We start from the raw sequence: 16,996 nt of genomic DNA on the forward strand, positions 1-16,996 counted from the left end.
CCTTAATGAACCTCCTATAGAACCCAGCATGTCCTAGGAATTGCCTAATTCCTTTAACATTTGTGGGATGTGGCAACTTAACAATTGGCTCCACCTTTGCCTTATCTACCTCAATGCCATTCTTGGAGATTATATGTCCTAAGACAATTCCTTGTTGTACCATAAAATGGCACTTCTCCCAATTTAGCACTAGGTCTTTCTCAATACATCTTTGGAGAACAACTTCTAAATGCAACAAACACTCCTTATAAGAACCTCCATATACAGTGATGTCATCCATGAAGACTTCCATGATGCGCTCCACCATATCACTGAAGATGCTTAGCATACATCTTTGGAAAGTTGCAGGTGCATTACATAGACCAAAGGGCATCCTCCTATAGGCAAAAGTACCAAAGGGGCAAGTGAAGGTTGTCTTTTCTTGATCTTCCAAATAAATCTCTATTTGGAAGTACCCCGAGTAACCATCCAAAAAACAGTAGAAAGGATGCCCTGAGACTTTCTCAAGGACTTGGTCCATGAAAGGCAATGGGAAATGGTCCTTCCTAGTCACTGAATTCAACCTCCTATAGTCTATACACACCCTTCATCCCGAGGTAAGACGTGTAGAGACTTCCTCCCCTTTCTCATTCTGGATCACAGTAATTCCAGATTTCTTTGGGACTACTTAGGTTGGGCTCACCCACAAGTTATCTGAAATGGGATATATGATTCTTGCTTGAAGTAGCTTCAGAACTTCACCCCTTAATACCTCTTGCATGTGAGGATTCAACCTCCTCTGGGGTTGCCTCACTGGTTTTGCATCTTCCTCCATGTAGATATGGTGGGTGCATACCAAAGGGTTAATCCCTTTCAGATCAGAAATTTGCCATCCAATGGCTTTTTTGCATTTTCTAAAGACTCCCAAAAGACTATCCTCTTGATCACTTGTGAGAGTTGAAGAAACCACCACTGGACATTTCTCATCTTCCTCCAAATATGCATACTTCAAATCAACAGGAAGTGGCTTCAAAACAAGCTTTTGAGGGTCCTCCGTAGCTGCTCCTTGTGAGTCCTCCTTATTGAATAATGGTAAGATCTCTTCCCGTCTCCTCCAGGGAGACATGATGGCTAACACATCAGAGGGTTCAGGTAACCCTTCTTCAAGCACTCCAAGGCTTTCGTTCAAGCTCTCTTCTAAATTCTTGTCACAATGCTCTTCAACCAAAGTGTTGATCAAGCACACCTCCTCCAATCCTTCCTCCTCTTTGGGGTGAAGATGCCTCTTGCATAGGTGGAATATGTTTAATTCCAAGGTCATGTTTCCAAATGTGAGCTGCATCACCCCATTCCTACAATTGATGATGGCATTGGAGGTAGCTAGGAAAGGTCTCCCAAGGATGATTAGCACATAATTTGCTTCCTTAACAGTGGGATCAGTATCAAGCACCACAAAATCCACAGGATAGTAGAATTTGTCCACTTGAACTAAAACATCCTCTATCACCCCCTTGGGATTTTGACTGACCTATCAGCTAAGGAGAGAGTGATGGCTGTGGGCTTCAATCCTCCAAGTCCCAATTGTTTATACACAGAGTATGGGAGCAAATTCACACTTGCCCCCAAGTCTAGTAAAGCCTTCTCCACATGTGTCCCTCCAATGTTGACTGAAATGGTGGGACATCCTAGATCTTTGTACTTAACTGGAGACTTACACTGAATGATGGCGCTTACTTGCTCAGTGAGGAATGCCTTTTTTGACACAATTAACCTTCTCTTGATCGTGCACAAGTCCTTTAAAAATTTTGCATATGTGGGGACTTGCTTGATCATATCAAGTAAGGGTATATTCACCTTCACTTGTCTCAAAACTTCAAGAATTTATGATGAATTCTTGATTCCCTTCTTTCCATGTAAAGCTTGAGGAAAAGGAGGAGGCATATGTTTCTTCATCATATCCTCTTTAATCACTATCCTTGGCTCTTCTTCAATGCTTGATTTAGATGCATTTTTCTTCCCACTCTTCTCTTCTTGGTTATTGCTCTCTTTAACCAAGGTTCTCCTTGACATGAGTTCTTCATCTTGCCTCACCTTAGGGAAGGGTTGATCAACCTCCTTCCCACTCCTCAAGGTGATCACAACTTTGACCTCCCTCAACTTTGAAGACTCCCCCTCTTAGGTTTCAACTTCATGAACACCCTTTGGATTTTGGCTTGGTTGAGAGAGAAACTTTCCCTTCTCATTCACTGTGTTGAGGTTGGTAAGCCTAGAGATGGAGTATTGAATATTATCTATCTTCTGAGATAGATCATTTTGCATCCCATCCAATCTCTTAATTTGAGAACTCTCAACATTTTCAATCTTTTGGTGCAATTGGGAGTTGATTGCCTTTTGTTCACCCACAAAGTCACCCATGACTTTACTTAGGTTCACAATGGCTTGCTCCACTGAAGAGGTTTGTTGAGGTGCTTGGGTTTGGGCTTGTGGTTGGTATGGAGGTGGCCTTGGTTTCCAAGAAAAATTTGGATGGTTTCTCCAGCTTGAATTATAGGTGTTTCCATAAGGTGCATTGTTGTTGGGCCTAAATTGCCCCACAACATTGGCTTGATCACCTAACATTTCCCTCATAGCTGGGATGGTTGGGCACTCATCTACCACATGATCACATGATTGGCAAATGGTGCATGGCATGACATGGGCTTGTGTCTCGGAAATGGCTTGTACTTCATGCATTTTTTTCAACTCAAGTTCTTCCAACCTTCTTGCTATTGTTGCCACCTTAGCTTTCATGTCCATGTCCTCACTTAACATGTACATTCCACCCTTTAGATTTACAGGAGCTTTCATCTTTCCCATTTATCTTGAGTTAGGCTCATCCCATCCTCTTGATACCTCAGATACATAACTTAAAAAGTCCATGGCTTCTTCCGGATTCTTACTCATAAAATCTCCCCCACACATGGTTTCAAGAATTTGCTTCATGGAGGAAGACATCCCATCATAAAAATAGCTCACCAAGAGCCATGTATCAAAGCCATGATGAGGACAAGCATTGATGGCCTCCATATACCTTTCCCAACATTCATAGAACTTCTCATTTTCTTTTGCAAAAAAGTTTGAGATTTGTCTCTTCAATCCATTGGTCCTATGGGTGGGGAAAAATTTCTTCAAAAATTCAGCCTGAAGATCAACCCAATTCCTTATGCTCCTTGGCCTTAAAGAGTTAAGCCATATTTTTTCCTTGTCCTTCAAAGTAAAAGGGAATAGCTTGAGTCTCATCAAGTCTATTGAAGCTCCTCCCTCTCTAAAAGTATTGCACACCTCCTCAAACTCCTTGATGTGGGCATATGGGTTCTCACTCTCCATTCCATGGAAATTTGGTAGGAGGGGCACAATATGAGGCCTTATAATCAGCTGCTCAAGAAGGGGTACGATGCATGAGGGTGCACTCATCCTTGGTGGGTGCATTCTATCCCTCATGGATAGATATGCATTTGGATTACCCCCTTAACCGTGTTGAGAATTCTGATCCTCTTGTGGAGGGTCCATGATGTTTACAAAGATATCCAACTCTGTGTCTTGAGGATTCTCTATCCTTACTAGTCTTCCTTCTTGGTCCCTAATCCAATAGGGCATGCACAAGTTACAACTTCCCTAAAAACAAAATAAAGACAACAAAAACAAAAGAAAACTAGAAGAAAATTAAGGTTAGAAAGAAAATGAAAGTAAACTTAACAAAAGGAATTCTACACTTAAAAGAAAGGAAATGAAGTTAGTGAAAAAGGAATTCACCAAACTTGTGATGGAAATCACAAGTAGCCTCTAAAAAGTTGTATCACTGTATTGTGGCACCATCCCCGGCAACGGCGCCATTTGATTCATGCCCAGTTGGGTATTTTTAACAAAAATATTTATAAATCCTATGACCTTATACTGATGTAGCAAAACTACTATAGTATAGCAGCTCTAGGGTCGAACTCTGGGATGGGTTTTCACTCTACCAGTGATAGACTCAAGATTAGAAATTGAGTCTGATGATTTCCTTTGTCAAAAAATTAAAGTTTAAAAGATAATAAAATTTGTTTTGAAAGTGGTGTTTGGAACTAAACTAACATAGAACTAGATACAAATGGAAGAAAGAAAGTCTCCCGGAGCTAAAGGTTGCTAGGATCAAGTTCAGAATGCAAAGTGGGAAATTCTGGATTTTTCTCCTCGTATTGGGGACAACAACATAAAGGATGGTTGTTTCCCGAACCGGTATAGGTTAAACAATGAAGATTTAATCCATAAAAAGTCAATAGAAATGGTAGTCAAGTTCCATTAATGGCTTTAGACACTATGGGTCTTCACCTTGTGCCACTTTCCAATGGCTCGTACATGATAACTAATGGTCTTATGTGGATCTAGCAATAAGTATCCACAGAGACCTAAAACCTTATCATGTATTGGCCATTCAAAGTGATTCTAAGGGATTTAAAGCAAAACTTTAGATTTAAAAGCCATTTATGAACTCCAACTACCTGTATTTAATGCACGAGAGTTTTCCACTTTTGCATCTAGACTTTTCACCTAGCTTCCTTCACTTCAAGAAACCAAAGGTTTAGCCTCTCATCCTCTGGGAAAACATCCTCAGAGGTTGTTTGGCTTCCAAGAAAAAGAAAATAGAAAAGAGAAAAGAAAAGCAAAAAGATCTTTGTATTTCACTAAGTGTAAAATATACAATAGTTCGTTTCCTGGAACAAGCTTCCCAGAGAGAGTTTTATAAGTGCTTACAAGAGAGTTTATATAGGAAGGTAATTTACCCTTCCTTGAATACTTCATAGCTAAGGAATTACATGAGTGGCTGAATACAAGGAGAAAATGGAGATGTAGACACAAAATATAAGAAGAAAAAGAGTCGGTGCACAAAAATCCCAGTTTCGCACGTTGCATGGTAACTTGCAAAAATTTCGCAAGTTGATTTCGCAACTTAGAATCCAATTTTGCATGTTGAGATCCAAGTTCACAAGTTTCAAAATCACTTTCGCATGTTGGGCTTCACAGTGAATGCACAGCTGCCATCCACTTTAAATTTCGCACGTTGGAGTTCCAATTTCGCAAGGTGCTAAATTGTCCCTCAGCTTGATGCAGTTGTCTTCCGAAGGCCATATCTTCCTTATTTCAGCTCCAAATCGTACACGGTTTGAAGTTTTGGATTATTGACTTCCCGAGCTTTCAAATGGTATATAGAAGTAAAAAAATAGACTTCGGGAAGTGCTCCAAAAGTGTGAAGGAAGACTGCAGCTGCGGTCCTCTATTTTCTTCACTCTGTTTTTCCTCTCTCCATTGCTCTTTCCTTGCATACTTTGAACGACTAAGGCAAAGGACTATGAGGCTCCAAAGCTCGGTTTCTTCATGAATTTGAGCTTCCAAAAGCTTTTCCATGAACTATATACAACTCTCCCTCATTCCTAAATTGCTTTGGTGAGCAAAAAGTTATCAAAAACACCAAAACTTAACACAATTTGATTAGAAACGATTGCAAGGGTCCCTAACATGCCAATTGAGTTAAAAGGTAATAATTACTACTCAAGGGTGTTTAAAAGAGCTAATTACAAGCTACAAAATAGCATGTTTTGAGTAGTAATCAGTGATGCTGTGGAAATGATGGCTCAGCTGCCTCTCCTGTAGGAGGCTCTTGATGGGGCATAGGCTGATCAACAAAAGGAGGGGCCTGTGATGGCTCTGATGAGCTGGGAATGGCATGCTCAGGAGCTGATGTACTGCTAAGATGATGCTGAATCTACCTCAGAATGGTAGTGTGTTGGGCCTGAGTGGCAAGAATCTGCTCCTACTGATTTTAATTATTCAAAAAGATTAAGTTAGTTACAATTTACATAATTTCAAGACCAAAATTAAAATCAAATAATTTACAAAACTTAAAAATTAAAATATTTAACAAAATTATGGACTTTGGTGAAACCAAGTCCATCTAACCCTTCTCTGATCAGGCTTTTTGTGGCTCAAGGAGGTTGATTTCCTCCTTTCTAGCTTGAACGGCTCAATGAATGGCTTGAGGCGATGACCATTGACTCTAAAGGTGTCTATGCCATTGGAATTTAGTAATTCCACCACTCCATTGAGATGTACTTGGTGAATAATGAAAGGACCTATCCACCTTGACTTGAGCTTCCCTGGAAAGATATGGAGCCTTGAGTCATAGAGTAGGACTCTTTGTCCTTTCTGCAATTCTTTGTTGGAGATTAGTTGATCATGCCACTTCTTCATCATCTGTTTTGCAACTTTGGAATTGATGTAAGCATCATTTCTTAATTCCTCCATCTCATTAAGGTCTCACCTCATTGCCCTAGCTCTGATCAAGTCCATGTTCAACCTCTTGATTGCCCACCAAGCCTTATATTCAACTTCCACAGGGAGGTGGCATGCTTTTCCATAGACGAGACGATAGGGGGACATGCCAAGAATAGTCTTATAAGCTGTTCTATATGCCCATAATGAATCTTGTAGCTTAATAGACCAATCCTTTATGCTTGTAATCACCACTTTCATCAGTGTGTTTTTTATTTCCCTGTTTGCTAGCTCCACTTGCCCGAAAGTTTGAGGATGATAAGGTGTAGCTACCTTATGCTTCACTCCATACTTGGCTAATAGGGCTTCAAAAGGTTTGTTGCAAAAATGAGTACCTCCATCACTTATTATGGCCTTGGGCACCCCAAATCTTTTGAAGATGTTCTCCTTAAGAAATTTGAGAACTACCCTGTGATCATTATGTTTACAGGGGATTGCCTCCACCCATTTGGAAACACAGTCCACCCCCACCAATATATAAGAGTTACCAAAAGACATTGGGAAAGGTCTCATGAAGTCAATACCCCAAACATAAAAAAGATCAACTATAAGTATGGGGTTCATGGGCATTTGGTTTCTTTTTGTGAGCTTCCCGAGTCTTTGGCATCTATCACAACTCCTACACATAATGTGGGAATCTTTAAAAAGCGATGGCCAAGTAAACCCTGATTGCAAGACCTTCATGGCTGTTTTCTAAGAGGCAAAGTGGCCTCCACAGGCATTCTCATGGAAATGGCTGAGGATCCCTTGTTGCTCTTCTTCAGGGACACACTTCCTTATGATCTAATCTGCACAATATTTGAAAAGGAAGGGCTCTTCCAAATAATAAGCATGAATCTTTGCAAAGAAGTGCTTCCTGTCTTGCGCTTTCCACTCTCTTGGAACTTCACCAGTAACCAAATAATTAGCAATATGAGCATACCAAGGAGCTTTCTCTAGCAACATAAGTGATTCCTCATGAAAGTCATCATTAATAGGCAATACATGGGAATTATGTGATATAGCCAACCTTGAAAGGTGGTCAGCTACCACATTCTCCACCCCTTTCTTGTCTCTGATTTGGAGATCAAACTCTTGTAACAAAAGAATCCATCTAATCAACCTTGCTTTTGCATCTTGCTTTGTCAATAAATACTTCAAGGTCGAATGGTCAGTGAAAACAATGATGAAAGACCCTACCAAATTGATTACTACCAAAAAGTGCTATTTTGTAGACCTAATTATAATGGTTTTAAGCACCTAAGTGTAGTAATCATATTCATTTAACCCAATTAATTCATTAAGGTCATTAGTAATTGGTTTTAACCATTTTGTGGCAAGTTTACATGTTTATATCATCTTATGAATCAATTCAAGAATGCCAAATGATGGAGGAGCTACTTGGACAAGTTAAATCAAGCTTTTAGCTACACCAAAGCAAGCCAACAAAAGGAGAAAAGCAAAGAGAAGCAAAAAGAAGCAAAGAGGAAAACAGAGGACAGCAGATGCAGTCTTCTTTGGCACTTTTGGAGCACTTCCCGAATTCCATTTTCTACATGCTATATACCATTTCAAAGCTCAGGAAGTCAAGAATCCAACGCTTCAAACCGTGTACGATTTGGAGCTGAAATGAGGAAGATATGGCTTTCGGAAGACAACTGCTCCAGGCTTGTGCGAAAATTTCGCACAACACCTTCCAAATTCGCACACCCCCTTGCGTGGTGCGAATTTTCCCCTGTTTCTGCCGACTCCACACGAGATCTTTTCTTTTGGATATTTTTGTATAAATTTCCATTCTTCTCCTTGTAATCCACCAATCATAAGATTTATTAGCTAGGAAGGTTGGAAAAACTTCTCTATTTATATCTCCTTGCATCCGTTGTAACAAAATATTGATATATAGATATAGAACATGCGTGTTACGTTTTACAGAGAGCTCTCTCGTTTCTCTTTTCTCTTTACTATTTTATTTTCTTAGTAGCCAAACAGCCTCTGAGGGCTTTTCCTCAGAGGATGATTGGCTAAAACTTTTAGTTTCTCAAAGTATGGATGTTATGTGATGGCTTGGATGCACTCCCATGGAAATTTCTCGCACCTGGAAGGTAAGGTAGTCGTTTTTCATTAAAGGTTCATTAATGCAAAGTTTGGTTTTTATTTCCTTTGGACAACTTCCAACGGCCAATACTTGATAAGCTTTTGGATTTCTATCCATTAGTTATCTCCTACGAGCTATTGGAAGGTGAGGTTTTCAATTCCAAGTTTTGCATTAATCCGTTAGAACCAATTTCAATGGCCATTGAAAGGTGAGTTTATCACCTGGAATGACTTTGAGTTGCCAATATTTGGTAAGCTTTTGGCTTTAGACCATTAGTTATCTCTTACGAGCCATTCAAAGGAAGTCTAAGGTGAATAACCATTGATGAAATTGACTACCATCTGTTTTGCCATTTTAAAGGATTAAAACTTGATTTTCTAAATCCATACCGGTTCGGGAAGCAAGCATCACCATAGTTGCAACCCCAATGCGAGGAGCCTATCCTGAGATTTCCAATTTGCATAAGAGCCAGAGCATAGCTATCCTATCTTTGAGAAACTTGTTTTTACACCCTTTCATTTTAGTCTTTAATGTTAGCTTAGATTAGTTTAAATCTTTCTAAAACATTTACATCTTCTTTTAAAGCTAACATCCATAAGAAAATCACCTATTTTCCTAATTTGAATATCACTTGTGTTTGCGAAAACCCTTCCTAGTGAACGATCCTAGAACCACTATGCTATAGTAGCTTGGCTACTTTAGTAATAGTATTCAAGGTATAAATTTTGTTGATACGCCTTTAAAGCTAAGCTACCATGAGTCGAATCACAAATAAGCATGAAACTTGTCTAAAGCAAACACCACAACTAACAATTCTTTCTCTATAGTTGTGTACTTTCTTTGAGCCTCGTTCAATGTTTTGCTTGCATAGTAGATCACATAGGGCTTCCCATCTTCTCTTTGGCCAAGTACAGCTCCTATAGCAAAGTCACTAGCATCACACATTACTTCAAAGGGTAATTGCTAGTTAGGAGCCCTTATTATTGGAGCGGTTGTAAAAAATTGCTTCAATTGATCAAAACTCTTTTGACATCTCTCATCCCAGACAAACTTAGCATCCTTAGCTAAAAGTTCACAAATTCTGCCTTGAAAGCTTAGAGAAATCTGGTATAAATCTCCCGTAGAACCCTGCATGGCCAAGAAATTGCCTTACTCCTTTTACAGTGGTTAGGGATGGCAATTTGGCAATATGTTCCACCTTTGCTTTATCAACTTCAATGCCTTTCTCGGAGATGATATGGCCAAGGACAATTCCTTGATGTACCATAAAATGGCATTTCTCCCAGTTGAGCACCAAGTCTTTTTCAATGCATCTTTTAAGAACCGCTTCCAAATTTACTAAGCATTCTTTAAATGTACCTCCATATACGGTGATATCATCCATGAACACCTCCATAATTTGCTCCACCATATCACTGAAGATGCTAAGCATACATCTTTGGAATGTTGCAGGTGCATTGCATAAACCAAAATGCATTCTTCTGTAGGCATATGTTCTAAATGGACATGTGAAAGTGGTCTTCTCCTCATCTTCAACATCAATTTCAATTTGGAAATACCCTGAGTTCCCGTTCAAGAAACAATAGAAAGGATGGCCAGAGACTCTCTCCAGCACCTGATCAATAAACGGGAATGGAAAATGATCTTTCCTTGTAACAACATTCAATTTCCTATAGTCAATACACACCCTCCAACCTAAAGTGAGGCGTGTAGAAATTTCTTCTCCTTTTTCATTCTGAACCACAGTAATCCCTGATTTCTTTGGTACCACTTGAGTAGGACTCACCCAAGGGCTATCAGATATGGGATAAATAATACTCGCTTGGAGTAGCTTCAGTACCTCAGTTCACACCACTTCTTGTATAATGAGGATTCAATCTTCTTTGAGGTTGACGAATTGGTTTAGCTTCTTCCTCCATATATATGTGATGTGTACAAACCAAAGGACTGATTCCTTTCAAGTCAGATATTTGCCATCCTATTGCTTTCTTGCACCTCTTAAGAACTTTAAGTAAAGAAATCTCCTGATGACCGGTAAGAGATGAAGATATAACAACAAGACATTGGTTATTTTCTTCCAGGTACGTATATTTTAACTCCATGAGCAGAGGTTTCAAATTGAGCTTCGGGAATTCTTCTGTTACATCATCTTGTCCCTCCTCTTTATTGAATAAAGGTAGGATCTCTTCTTTCCTCCTCTAACCCTATAGAGTAGCAAGGTCAGCGGGTTCAGACAACCCTTCTTCAAGATCCTCAAGACTTTCATTCAACTCATCTTGCATATTCTGATTACAATGCTCCTCCACTAGAGTGTCAATAATGCATACCTCTTCTGGACCTTCTTCTTCTTCCGGAGAAATTAGCTTCTTTGACATATGAAAGATATTAAGCTCAAGTGCCATGTTGCCAAATGTGAGTTGCATAAGTCCATTCCTACAATTTATGATTGCTTTTGAAGTAGCAAGAAATGGCCTTCCAAGGATGATAGGAACATAATTAGCTTCCTTAACTAAAGGATCAGTATCAAGAACAACAAAATCTACTGGATAGTAGAAATTATCAACTTGAACTAAAACATCCTCAATTATTCCCCTTGGAATTTTCACTGACCTATCAGCTAAAGATAGAGTGATTGATGTTGGCTTTAATTCACCAAGTCCCAATTGCTTATAAACAGAGTATGGTAGCAAATTCACACTTGCTCCCAAATCTAACAAAGCTTTTTCCACTACCTTTCCTCCAATCATGACTGAAATAGTAGGACATCCCAGATCTTTGTACTTCAAAGGAGATTTGCATTGTATGATGGCACTCACTTGCTCAATCAAGAAGGCTTTCTTATTCACATTCAACCCTCTTTTGATAGTACACAGGTCCTTTAGGAACTTTGCATATGATGGAACTTGCTTAATCATGTCCAGCAATGGAATGTTGACCTTCACTTGCCTCAATACTTCAAGGATTTCTGATGCATTTTTGCTCCCTTTTTTCCCATGCAAAGCTTGAGCAAAAGGTGGAGATGTGCGTTTCTTCATCAATTCTTCCTTAATAAGTTCTTTATCTGGATTTGCATTCACTGTTGAACCACGGTCCTCCTTCCCTTCACTGATATCTTTCTTCTTTCCTTTCATTTCCTCCCTCTTCTTTGTCTCTTCTTCTTCCTTATCTTCAACATATAGCTTGGGTGTTGGTGACTCAACCTTTTTACCACTCCTTAGAGTGATCAAGGCTTTAACATCTCTCACCTGTGAAGATTCTCCCTCATGAGTTTCCATTTCGTGGATACCCTTGGGGTTTTGGTGAGGTTAAGAAGGAAATCTACCCTTCTCTTACACTGTGTTCAAATTAGTGAGCCTTGAGATTGAGTATTGGAGATTATCTATCTTCTGAGATAAGTCATTTTGCATCCCATCTATCATTTTATTCAAAGTATTCTCTACACTGTCAATTCTTTGACTGAATTGAGAATTGATGGATTTTTTGTCTCCAACAAAATCTCCCACAACCTTGCTGAGATTCACTATTGCTTGTTCAAGACTTGAAGCTTGTTGGGATGGTTGAGATGGTTGAGCCGACTATTGGTACTGAGGTGCTCTTGGCTTCCATGAAAAATTTGGATGATTCCTCCAACTTGAGTTGTAAGTATTGCCATAAGAAGCATTACTATTGGGCTTGAATTGTCTAATGACATTTGCTTGTTCTCCAAACATTTCTCTAGCAACTGGAATTGTAGGGCACTCCTCCACCAAGTGTTCATAAGATTGACAAATAGAACATGGCTTTACTTGCACTGGTGTTTCAGCAACAGCTTGCACTTCATGCATCTTTTTCAGTTCTAGCTCCTTCACTCTTCTTGTCATAGCTACAAATTTTGCTTTCATATCAACATCTCTATTCAAGGTGTACATCCCAGCCTTAGCATGAAGAGCATTTGGTTGAGACTTCATCTTTCCCACTTCTCCTATGTGCGGTTCATCCCATCCCCTTGAGACTTCAGCTACATAACTCAAGAAATCCATAGCTTCCTCAGGATTCTTACTCATGAAATCCCCTCCACACATTGTTTCGAGGAGTTGATTCATTGAGGAAGACATCCCATCATAGAAATAACTCACCAACAGCCATGTATCAAAGCCATGGTGAGGACAAGCATTAATGGCTTCCAAGTATCTTTCCCAACACTCATAGAATTTCTCATTCTCTTTAGCTGATAAGTTTGAAATTTGCCTTTTCAAGCCATTTGTTCTATGAGTAGGAAAGAACTTCTTGAGGAATTCAGCTTGTAAATCAGTCCAAGTACGGATACTCCTTGGCCTTAAAGAATTAAGCCAAATCTTGGCCTTATCCTTTAAAGTAAAAGGAAATAGTTTAAGCCTCATCAGGTCGATAGAAGCTCCTCCCTCTCGGAATGTATTACAAACATCTTCAAATTCCTTGACATAGGGATTCTCACTTTCCATTCCATGGAAAGTTGGCAGAAGTGGCACAATATGGGATCTGATCACTAGCTGCTCTGTAGGGGGCACTATACATGATGGTGCACTCATACGAGGTGGATGCATATGGTCCCTCATTGATCTGAATTCATTGGGATTGTCCTGATGACCATGGTGACTATGCAGATCCTCAGGTGTAGTTTCCATGATGTTCAAGCTCAATTCCAACTCCTTGTTATGAGGTGTTTCAAGTTTAACAAGCCTTCCTCCACTATCTCGTACCCATTTTGGCATACACAACTAGTATCAACTATAACTAAAAAAAAACGAAAACAGAGGAAAACAAAAAAAACAAAACTACCAAAAAAAAGTTCACTTAACTAAAACTAAATTAAAAGCTATGCTAGAATATAAACGAGTAAAAGAAACAACTAAAAGAGTTAGTTGATTACTACCCAAAAAGTGCTATTTGATAGCTTGTAATTAACTCTTTTAAACACTTTTGAGTAGTAGTTATTACCTTTTAACTCAATTGGCATGTTAAGGACCCTTGTAATCAATTCTAATCAAATTGTGTTAAGTTTTGGTGTTTTGATAGCTTTTTGATCACCAAAGCAATATGAGATTGAGGAGAGTTATTTGGAATCCATGGCAAAGCAATGGAAAGCTAAGAAACATGAAGAACCAAAGCTTTGAAGTCCTTTGCCATAAGCAAATCCGGAATGCAAGGAGGAGAAGCAAAGAGAAATCTACCATGAAGCATTCTTGATGACAGTCATGTCAGCCACTTTTGGAGCACTTCCTAAATTCCAATTTATACATGCTATATGTGGTTTCGAAGATCAGGAAGTTAAAAATCCAATGCTTCAAACGGTTCATGAATTGGAGTTGAAATGAAGAAGTTAGAGCCATTGGAAGCAGATCACTCCAAGCTGAAGGCCAATTTCGCAGGGCTGCGAAATCATTTCGCAGGGCTGCGAAATCATTTCGCAGCCATCTTGTTCGTCTGCGAAATTTCGCAGCCATTTTGTGCGCATGCGAAGTTCTCCTGAAGTTTCCCGATAGTTGCGACCGACACTTTTGGATATTTTTCTTCAGATATTTTTGTATAAATTTCCATTCTTCTCCTTGTAACCCACCAATTATAGGATTCCTTAGTTATTAAGTTTGGAAAAGGGGTGAATAACCTCAGATATTTTGTTTTGTAATTTTCTTTATATATAGCTCTCGGGAGCTTGTTCTCAGGGCATCATGTAATCCAATGGGATATAGATATAGATATATAAATATATAGAATATACAGAGCCTTGCTCTGTTTTTTCCTTCTCTTTCATTTTCATTTTCTTGCTAACCAAACTCTGAGGATTTTTCCTCAGAGGATGAGAGGCTAGGCTTTTCGTCTCTTAGAGTGAGGAAATCCGGGTAAGTTTCCACATGCATAATTTGGAAGTTTTGTTGTTTTAGTTTTTAATGAAGAGAAAGTGTAACCCGTTAATGGTTTTTATCTTTTTAGTTAACTTAAAACGTCTTTAATTCACCTGAGCCAACAATTGGTAAGGCAAGTGATCTCCGTCCATGGAGATGCACTAGTTTATCTCTTGCGAGCTTTTGGGAGGTGGTTTGAAGGTAGGATTTTCTAGAATAGCCAACACTTGGTAAGCTTTTGGACTCCAAGGAGACATCCATTAGTTATCTCTTGCGAGCTTTTGACGGGTAATCCAAGGTTAAAGATCACCTTGAATGGCAAGTGCTAGGTGAGAGGTATGAGCCATTGCAAGGTGCATCAGTGAGAGGGATTTAGTGTTTGAACCTATTAATGGGAATCATCTGTACAACACCGGTTAGAGAATTAACTATATGTTAATTCTCTAATGCGAGGAAAAGAAACAAGTGACCGAAACTCCCTTTTTGTATAAGGAATCCGAGCCTAGTGATCTGAAACTCCAAGAAACACTTTTCTTTGTAAGTAAAATCAGTTACTATTTTTGGTTAGTTTAAAACCAAACCTTTTTCATTCAAACATCTTTATGTTTTCTTTTAAAGCTAACCTTGGAATGAAAAGGCACCAATTCAACTTTGAATTAATATCATTAGTGAAGTGAAAACCCATCCTAGTGAATGATCCTAGAGCCACTATGCTATAGTAGCTTTGTCTTTGCTACCCTAGTTCATGGTGTAATAGGTTATAAATTTTGTTGATTACTCCCTCAATCAAAGAGCACCAGCTGGACACGAATCAGCTGAGACACCAAGTGGGCATGAATCATTAGTATAATGTCAAAAAACTCACCAAACTTGTGATGAAAACCATAAGTACACTGAAATAATATCACAATGAAGTTAGCACCTTCCCCGGTAGCGGCGCCATTTGATTCATTCCCAATTGGTGTCTCAGCTGATTCATGTCCAACTGGTGTCCCTTGATTTTGGTCCTTAGAAGGGAGTAATCAACAAAATTTATAACCTATTACCCCATGTACTAGGATAGCCTTAGCTAGCATAGCATAGTGGCTCTAAGGTCGTTCACTGGGAAGGGTTTTGAACTCACAACCGATACCAATTCAAAGTTAAATTGGTGCTTTTTCATTTCAAGGTTAGCTTAAGAAATAAAACATAAACTTTGGTTAAACGAAGTTTTGTTTCAAGCTAACTAAAAAAAAAGTAATGGGAATTACTTATGAAGAAAAACATTCCTTGGAGGTTTGGGTTCACAGGGGAGATTCCTTATGCAAAAATAGAGCTCCGGTCATTTGGTTCATTTCCTTGCATTAGAGAATTAACATATAGTCAATTCCCTAACCGGTGTTGTACAGATGTATCCTTTAAATGGATTTCAGCTCTAATTCCCTCTCACTGATACAACTTGCAATGGCTCGTGCCTCTCACCTAGCACTTGCCATTCAAGGTGATCTTTAACCTTGGATTTCCCTTCTCAAGCTCACAAGAGATAACTAATGGATGTCTCTTTGGAGTCCAAAAGCTTACCAAGTGTTGGTAATTCTAGAAAATCCTACCTTCAAGTCACTTCCCAAAAGCTTGCAAGAGGTAAGCTAGTGAATCTCCATGGATGGAGATCACTTGCCATACCAAGTGTTGGCTCAAGTGAATTGAAGGTGTTTTAAGTTAACTAAAAACATAGAAATCATTAAAAGATCACACTTTCTTTTCTTTAATGGCTAAAACCACAAAGCTACTAATTCTTACACTTGCAACCTTTCCCGGAAACCTTAGCTCCTAATGCGACTCATGGTAGCTTAGCTTTAAAGGCGTATCAACAAAATTTATACCTTAAATACTATTACTAAAGTAGCCAAGCTACTATAGCATAGTGGTTCTAGGATCGTTCACTGGGAAGGGTTTTCGCAAACACTAGTGATATTCAAATTAGGAAAATAGGTGATTTTCTTATGGATGTTAGCTTTAAAAGAAGATGTAAATGTTTTAGAAAGATTTAAACTAATCTAAGCTAACATTAAAGACTAAAATGAAAGGGTGTAAAAACAAGTTTCTCAAAGATAGGATAGCTATGCTTTGGCTCTTATGCAAATTGGAAATCTTAGGATAGGCTCCTCGCGTTGGGGTTGCAACTATGGTGATGCTTGCTTCCCGAACCGGTATGGATTTAGAAAATCAAGTTTTAATCCTTTAAAATGGCAAAACAGATGGTAGTGAATTTCATCAATGGTTATTCACCTTAGACTTCCTTTGAATGGCTCGTAAGAGATAACTAATGGTCTAAAGCCAAAAGCTTACCAAATATTGGCAACTCAAAGTCATTCCAGGTGATAAACTCACCTTTCAATGGCCATTGAAATTGGTTCTAACGGATTAATCCAAAACTTGGAATTGAAAACCTCACCTTCCAATAGCTCGTAGGAGATAACTAATGGATAGGAATCCAAAAGCTTATCAAGTATTGGCCGTTGGAAGTTGTCCTAAGGAAATAAAAACCAAACTTTGCATTAATGAACCATTAATGAAAAACGTTTACCTTACCTTCCGGGTGCGAGAAATTTCCATGGGATTGCATCCAAGCCATCACATAACATCCATACTTTGAGAAACTAAAAGTTTTAGCCAATCATCCTCTGAGGAAAAGCCCTTAGAGGCTGTTTGGCTACTAAGAAAATAGAAACGGGACAGCTCTGTAAATATTCTA

The 16,996-nt window shown here is 38.9% G+C and overlaps 1 non-coding gene across 1 annotated transcript; it reads left to right on the forward strand.

Moving 5' to 3' along the window:
* Positions 1 to 3,010: 3,010 nt before the first annotated feature.
* LOC132253987 (small nucleolar RNA R71) lies at positions 3,011 to 3,117 on the forward strand. Its single transcript, XR_009465937.1, has one exon. It is a non-coding gene; the product is annotated as a small nucleolar RNA R71 (small nucleolar RNA).
* The last annotated feature ends 13,879 nt before the right edge of the window (positions 3,118 to 16,996 follow it).

This window comes from Vitis vinifera, chromosome 6, assembly GCF_030704535.1.
Source record: "Vitis vinifera cultivar Pinot Noir 40024 chromosome 6, ASM3070453v1".
Lineage (NCBI taxonomy): Eukaryota > Viridiplantae > Streptophyta > Magnoliopsida > Vitales > Vitaceae > Vitis > Vitis vinifera.